Raw genomic sequence first — 8292 nt, forward strand, 5'->3', positions numbered from 1 at the left:
TTTTGTAATCAAAGTTAGGTTGTTACTAGTTTTATTTATTTATTTATTTAAGATGGAGTTTTGCTCTTGTTGCCCAGGCTGGAATCCAATGGTGCAATCTCAGCTCACTGCAACCTCCACCTCCGGAGTTCAAGTGATTCTCTTGCCGCAGCATCCTGAGTAGCTGGGATTACAGGCATGCACCACCACACCCGGACAATTTTGTATTTTTAGTAGAGACAGGGTTTCTCCATGTTGGCCAGGCTAGTCTCGAACTCCTGACCTCAGGTGATCTGCCCACCTCAGCCTCACGAAATGCTGGGATTACAGGTGTGAGCCACCGTGCCCCACCACGTTACTAGTTTTAAAAACCTTTTACAACAATATCAGATTCTTTTTCTAAGCCTCATGGTAACCTCAAAGCCAAAATCTATAATAGATACACTAAAAATAACTATGAAGAAATTAAATAATAATACTAGCGAACACTACTTAATCACAAAGGAAGACAGTAAGAGAGGAAGAAAGAAAAAAGGACCTACAAAACAATAGAAAACAATAAACAAAATAGCATAAGTTTTTAACTCTCAATAATTACCTTGAACCCAGGTGCAGCAGACCACACCTATAATCCCAGCACTTTGGGAGGTGGAAGCAAGCAAATTACCTGAGGTCAGGAGTTAAAGACCAGTCTGGCCAACACTGTAAAACTCCGTCTCTTCTAAAAATACAAAAAAAAAAAAAAAAAAAAAAAAGAGCCAGAGAAACTTGAACCTGGGAGGCGGAGGTTGCACTGAGCCGAGATCAGCCACTGTACTCCAGCCTAGGTAACAGAGCGAGACTCCATCTAAAAATAAATAAATAAACAAATAGGCGTGGTGGTACATGTCTGAATCCCACCTATTTGGAAGGCGGAGGCAGGAGAATCGCTTGAATCCAGGAGGCGGAGGATGCAGTGAGCTGATAAGAGACGAGGTAAAAAGAGACCACCTAGGCAGATGGTTAGAGCAGACAGTCTTTGGCAAGAACTTTTCTAATAAAAGGCAGCTCAGTAAATCATTTCTTGGCCGGGCATAGTGGCTCACGCCTGTCATCCCAGCACTTTGGGAGGCTGAGGCAGCGGATCACCTGAAGTCAGGAATTTGAGATCAGTCTAGTAAACACAGTGAAATCCCGTCTCTTTTTCTTTCCTTCTTTTTTTTTTTTTTTTTTTTTTTTGGTGAAACCCCGTCTGTACTAAAAAAAAGTACAAAAATTAGCTGGATAGTTCCAGCTACTTGGGAGACTGAGGCAGGAAAACTGCTCGAACTCGAGAGGTGGAGGTTGCAGTGAGCCGAGATTGTGCCATTGCACACCAGCCTGGGTGTCAAGATGGAAACTTTGTCTCAAAAAAAAAAAAAAATTATTTTTCTTCTAACAAAAAGCAACCTGGGGAAAAAACTCAGACTGCAGAAGCTGCCTGCCTGAAAATCACAGTTACAAGCAAAAATAGAGCAGTTTGAGAAACTCTGGGTAAGATCTGCCCTTGTAGATAAGCAGTCAGACTGGCAAGGTCAACATACAGCATAGAAGCTCTTCGATCTTTCTATGATTAGGGACCTCCCAGGAAAAAGTTTCCTTCTCTTCAGACACGTAGACAGTGGGCTTCGTGGGAGCTTATCCAGGGAAAGGAGGGAGGGGACTGCTTAAAACAAGCCCACAGTTACAGAAACAAAGAGCCGAGCTTTGTTCTTACCAGGAGACATCCCGCAGCTGGACAGATACAGAGGGAAATGTGCAGAAAGCTGCAGACAGTTTTATAGATAAGAAAGCTATTTAAACAGCTACAAACAGTGGATTCTTACAAAAACTTTTGTATTCAGGTATAACCTGGCAACCCACCAAGGAGTGCTCTTGGCTCTGTAGAGTTTTCTTCTTTCACGTAATACTGCAGCCTCACCCTTTGTGTCCACACTCCTTAATTTTCTTGGTCCTGAGATGACGAACTTTGATTACACTTTAGACAACCAGACTAGTGAACCTCCACTTTCCACTGTTTCACCAAGATGGCACAACTGCACTCCAGCCTGGATGACAGAGCGGGACTCCATCTCAAAATAATAATTAACAATAATAATAATAATACAAACCTTGAAGGTCACTTGATTGAATTCTTCTATAAGAAGGTGCAGAGTGGCAGCTGGGCACAGTAGCTCATGCCTGTAATCCCAGCACTTTAGGAGGCTGAGGTGGGCAGATCATGCGGTCAGGAGATCAAGACCATCCTGGCTAACATGGTGAAACCCTGTCTCTACTACAAATACAAAAAATTAGCCAGGCGTGGTGGCACGTGCCTGTAGTCCCAGCTACTTGGGATGCTGAGGCAGGAGAATGGCATGAACCTGGGAGGCAGAGGTTGCAGTGAGTGAGTCAAGATCATGCTACTGCACTCCAGCCTGGGCAACAAAGCAAGACTCCATCTCAAAAAAAAGATGCAGAGAGGCTAAGTGGATTTTTAAAAATTCAGATCACATAGTGTCTGTGAGACTTACTTCATGTGTAAGGACATATATAGACTACAAATAAAGGAATGAGAAAAAAGTTCCATGCAAGTGGAAAACAAAAAAGAACAGGAGTAACTATATGTATATAATTTAGCATATAACTTGGTAAAATATGCTTAACTAAAAAGTATTATAAAGAGACAAGGTTATTATATAACAATAAACAGTAATACAGACAGAGGAGATGACAATTATAAATATATATGCACCCACTATAAGAGCATCTAAATATATAAAGCAAATAAGAGAGAGAGAGAAAAGTGAGAGACAGACTGAAATACAGTAACATAAAGAGATTTCAGCATCCCACTGTCAGCAAGGAACAGATCATCCAGATAAAAAATTAACAAAAACACATTGGCTTTAAATTGTACTCTAGACCAAACAAAGTCAATATGCTTTGCGATAGATATTCTGAAATTTATTCTTCCTGTCTAATTAGTTCTTTTTAAATGCTTGGTGGGATTCTACAGTTAAACCAGGTCCTGGGCTTTTCTTTGATGAGAGACATTTTATTCTACAGTTAAACCAGGTCCTGGGCTTTTCTTTGATGAGAGACATTTTATTACTGATTTAGTTTAGAGACCTTCAAAGGCAATAGCCTCTCACTTATCAGAAATTTTATTACTGACTTAACACATTTACACAATATTCTATCCAATAGTTGCAGAATACACATTCTTCACAACTGCATGAAACTTTCTCCAGCATAGACCATCTTTTAGCCTCTAAAACAACATATGTAGAAGACTGAAATCATATATTTAAGAAGATTGAAACGATATATTCAATCAGGTAATTGTACTGTTTGGACCTCAATGGTATAAAACTAGAAATCAGTAACAGGAAGAATTTTGAAAACTTTAAAAACACAAAAATAAGGTGTGGTGGTGCATGTCTATAGTCCCAGTTACTAAGGAGGCTGAGGTAGGAGGATTGCTTGAGCTCAAGGTCAATTTGGGTAACATGGCAAAACTTTATCTTTAAAAAAACAAAACAAAACAAAAAAAACCCCAGCAGGGGCACAGTGGCTCATGCCTGTTAATTAGCTAGATTTAATCATTCCACAATGTATATATACCTCAAAATATGTTGCATATGATAAAAGACTTCAAAGTTATTTGTAAACTGAAAAAATTCAAATAAGATATAACGTAAGGAATAAAATCCAGAAACCTTTACAAAAATGCTTGTCTAGTAAGTCCATCACCTGGGCTTCATTGGAACAGTTGTTTTCGTGTGATTTTCTCCTTGTGTTTTAGTAATATATTCTGCTTCTTTGCATGCCTCTTGTACTTTTGTTGAAAATGGGACACATAACATGAGAAGATCTGGAAATCAAGGTAATTTCGTCCTTTAGGGTGTGAGATCCAAATATCTCAGTGTGTGATCTTTTTTCTTCTTCTTCTTTTCCATTCTGTTCTTTCTACTGTGTAGTTGTTTTTTGTTGTTGTTGTTTGTTTTTTGTTGTTGTTGTTGTTGTTGTTGAGATGGAGTCTCACTTTTTTGCCCATGCTGAAGTACAGTAGTGTGATCTTGGCTCACTGCAACCTCCTCCTCCTGCTCAGCTGGGACTACAGGTGCATGCCACCACACCTGGCTTTTTTTCTTCTTCTACTTCTTCTTCTTATTCTTTGGTACTTTTAGTAGAGATGAGGTTTCACTATGTAGGCCAGGCTGGTCTCAAACTCGTGGCCTCAACTGATACGCTGGTCTTGGCCTCCCAAAGTGCTGGGATTATAGGCATGAGCCGCCACACCCAGTCTAAGTGTGTGATCTTAAGAATGCCTTTCATATTTAATCATGAAGTTAATCTGCCTTAGCCTCTACTTCATTCTCATGAAGAGCCTTAATATCAGGCATAGATGAGAGCTTTGCAGCTCTTTTCTGAGTACATACCTGCACATGTTCTTCTACATTTCTGGGAATATGTAGACATTTTACAAAGCCTTTTTTAAACACAGGTCATCTCTTTAGTCAGTCTTCTTTTCCCCACAACTTTGGTTAACCTATTGCTTGCAGCACTTCTTATCAATTGCCTGTGTATAAAGCATGCCATTTGTTCTGATGCTATGACATCTTGGGGTCTTGCTGATGCTGGAGAGAATTAGTCTCCCAAGATTAGGCAATTCTTAGTGATAATAAAAGACCATTTGCAGGAGTGTCCCTCTATATATAAGTCAACAAATTCAGACTCTGTTAATCACTCCAAGGCTAGGGAACAGGAAACTAGACATAGCCCCTGTCCCTGGAACTCACTGAAATTATCAAAATTATTAAAATTAATCTCTTTACCCTGATTTATTCCTTCTTGTGAAAACAACAATAAAGCCTCTTGTCAACATTTCTCCATTGCTGTGCTTAACAATTGACTGACCATGGTGCTTCCCCATGGGCTCTTCCATGGTATGCAGTGTCTCTTATTTCTAGAGATCTGTGAGTATGCAAATTTCTTTTTATATGGTAGTTGTTTGTGTCTCCATGTTTGTTTTAACCTCATTAAAACAAATCCAAAGTGTATTTTAAGACATTCAGGTAGGTGCAACCAAAACAGTTGCCTCTAAATAGTTCCAGGCAACAACCCTACATAGTGGCTTTTGTACTACTGTGTGAGTTCTAAGTTAGGTATGATAAAGGCAAACTTTTTCAGCCACTCCTCCAGGGATCCATCAGACAGTTCAACTGAGGATAACTCTTTCCAAATCATAATTATTTCACTCTCCTCCATTTGGTACTTCTACCTAGAATACAGACTATTATTTTCAAGGCTATTGCTTGAGCTGGGTTGCAATGGGTGTGTTAAATGCCACATTGCTCACTATTGTTACCAAGATTTGGCTGTTTTCCTTCAATAAGCACTGATTGTGTTCCTACAAGCTTTTGGTTAGTGTCTACAGTTCTGAAAATGTTATATCTGACAGTTTTTCTTTCACTACCACTTTTTCTATTGTTTTTAAGGAGGGGTGAAGTTTTGTAATTCCTTGTTATGACATTGTGGCTGATGCCCATAAACATTTCTTTCTTACATATAAATTTGTAAACTGGCTGGGAAACTTTTCTTAGTACAAAACTCTGAACCCACAGCATGTTTTCTATCACTATTTTAGCAATGATATATCCTCACTCTGTAGGATGTTTAACAGGAGTGAATGCCCTTTCAACCATGTCGTTTCCAAAATGTCCAGCTCTCCACACTGGAATGCTTTGTGTCAGGATGTAATCTGTTTACCACTGCTCCACGTTTTTTATTTCCAGGCTTATGAAGAATACGTAGTTCACAGAGGAACAACCGTAGGACCTTCCAATATGAGCAGTTAAAGTACAGTATTTCTTGCACATGGCAGCATAGCCTTTTGAAGTCTGTCTCTTCCCTCCAAAGACATCAGAATCTGCCAGATGTTGATCACTTCTCGGATGTGTGCATTTTAGCTTTACAAGGACCTCCTTATAAATGTCTAAATTGTAGTAATTTCAACCTCTTCTTTGCTCCCAGAGCTCTAGTTTATTCTTCTCTTGTTGTTACCTCTGTGATAACCTGTAGTGGTTTTTTTGCTTTTTCAGTTATGTAATTATCCATTATTTATGTTAAATTATTTGAGCTAAAATAACTAGACAGCGGTCTCTATCTCCTGATTTAACCATTATCAGTTCTGTGGGTTAACTTTTACTCATGTGTGACTCCCCTCAAAAATTCCTATTATTTCTAGTCAGTCTCCTGCCATATCTGTAACTCCTTACTGTACTCATTTCTGTCACAGAACTTACTGTGATTTCAATCATTTTGTCAACTATCTTATCCCAGGCACAAATGGCTACATAATTTGCAAGGTCCAGTGCAAAATAAAAATGGAGGGCTACTTGTCAAAGAATTACTAAGAGGCTGGGCATGGTGGTTCAACACATTGTAAGGCCAAGGTGGGCAGATCACCTGAGGTCAGGAGTTTGAGACCAGCCTGGCCCAACATAGTGAAACCCTGTTTCTACTAAAATTAGCCAGGTGTGGTGGTGCGAGCCTATAATCCCAGCCACTCAGGAAGCTGAGGGAGGAGAATCACTTGAATGGTGGTGGCAGAGGTTGCAGGGAGCTGAGATCAGACCATTGCATTCCAGCCTGGTCAAGAGAGCAAGAGTCCATTCCAAAAAAAAAAAAAATCAAGAAATTCAGGACTGCCACAGTAGAGCAATTAGTCCAAGTCCTTGACGCTCAAGCCTTGAGCTACAAATGCATGCCTTCTGCTCATTAACTGGCCTTGATTCCAAGCGAGTTGCTCCCTGATGTCATTGTACATGTCTATATACGCTCACTGGATGGCACTAATGAAATTTCAAGTATGTTTGAGAAATTAATGAATGGCCAAGGAAAAATAAAACAAGAAAACAAAGTGTCAGACCTCTGAGCCCAAGCTAAGCCATCATATCCCCTATGACCTGCACATATACATCCAGATGGCCTGAAGTAATTGAAGAATCACAGAATAAGTGAAAATGGACTGTTCTTGCCTTAACTGATGACATTCCACCACAAAAGAAGTGAAAATGGCCTGCCCCTGCCTTAATTGATGACATTACCTTGTGAAATTCCTTCTCCTGGCTCATCCTGGCTCAAAAGCTCCCCTAATGAGCACCTTGTGATCCCCACCCCTGCCCACCGGAGAACAACCACCCTTTGACTGTAATTTTCCTTTACCTACCCAAATCCTATAAAACGGCCCCACCCCTATTTCCCTTCACTGACTCTCTTTTTGGACTCATCCCGCCTGCACCCAGGTGAAATAAACAGACTTGTTGCTCACACAAAGCCTGTTTGGTGGTCTCTTCACACGAATATGAGTGAAATTTGGTGCCATGATTTGGATCAGGGGACCTCCCTTGGGAGATCAATCCCCTGTCCTCCTGCTCTTTACTCCAGAGAAAGATCCACCTACGACCTCTGGTCCTCAGACCAACCAGCCCAAGGAACATCTCACCAATTTTAAATCGGGTAAGCGGCCTCTCCTTACTGTCTTCTCCAACCTCTCTCACTATCCCTCAACCTCTTTCTCCTTTCAATCTTGGTGCCACACTTCAATCTCTCCCTTCTCTTAATTTCAGTTCCTTTCCTTTTCTGGTAGAGACAGGAGACACACTTTATCCATGGACCCAAAACTCCGATGCCAGTCATGGACTCATGAAGACAGTCTTCCCTTGGTGTTTAATCCCGTGGGGATGCCTGCCTGATTATTCACCCACATTTCACTGGTGTCTGATCACCACAGGGACGCCTGCCTTGGTCATTCACCCACATTCCCTTGGTGGCAAGTCAGTTGCGGGGATGCCTGCTTTGGCTGCTCACCCACCACTTCTCTCCGTGTCTCTACCCACCCCTTTTCAACTTTACTGGGGGGCAAGCACCTCCCACCCCTTGTCCATTTTCCTGGCAGATAAGCACCCCCTACCCCTTCTCTCCTTGTCCCTACCCACCCCTTCTCCACTTTCCTGGGGGGCAAGCACCCCCATCCTTTCTCTCCGTGTCTGTACCCTCTCTTTTTTCTCCACTTTCCAGGTGGCAAGCACCCCCCACCCATTCTCTCCATGTCTCTACCGTCTCTTTTCTCTGGCCTTGCCTCCTTCACTATAGGCAACATTCCATCCTCCATTCCTCCTTCTTCTCCCTTAGCCTGTGCTCTCAAGAACTTAAAACCTCTTCAACTCACACCTGACCTAAAACCTAAATGCCTTATTTTCTTCTGCAATGCTGCTTAATCCCAATACAAACATGACAATGGCTCTA

This window comes from Hylobates moloch, unplaced genomic scaffold (genome assembly GCF_009828535.3).
Source record: "Hylobates moloch isolate HMO894 unplaced genomic scaffold, HMol_V3 SCAFFOLD_25, whole genome shotgun sequence".
In the NCBI taxonomy this organism is placed as follows: Eukaryota; Metazoa; Chordata; class Mammalia; order Primates; family Hylobatidae; genus Hylobates; species Hylobates moloch.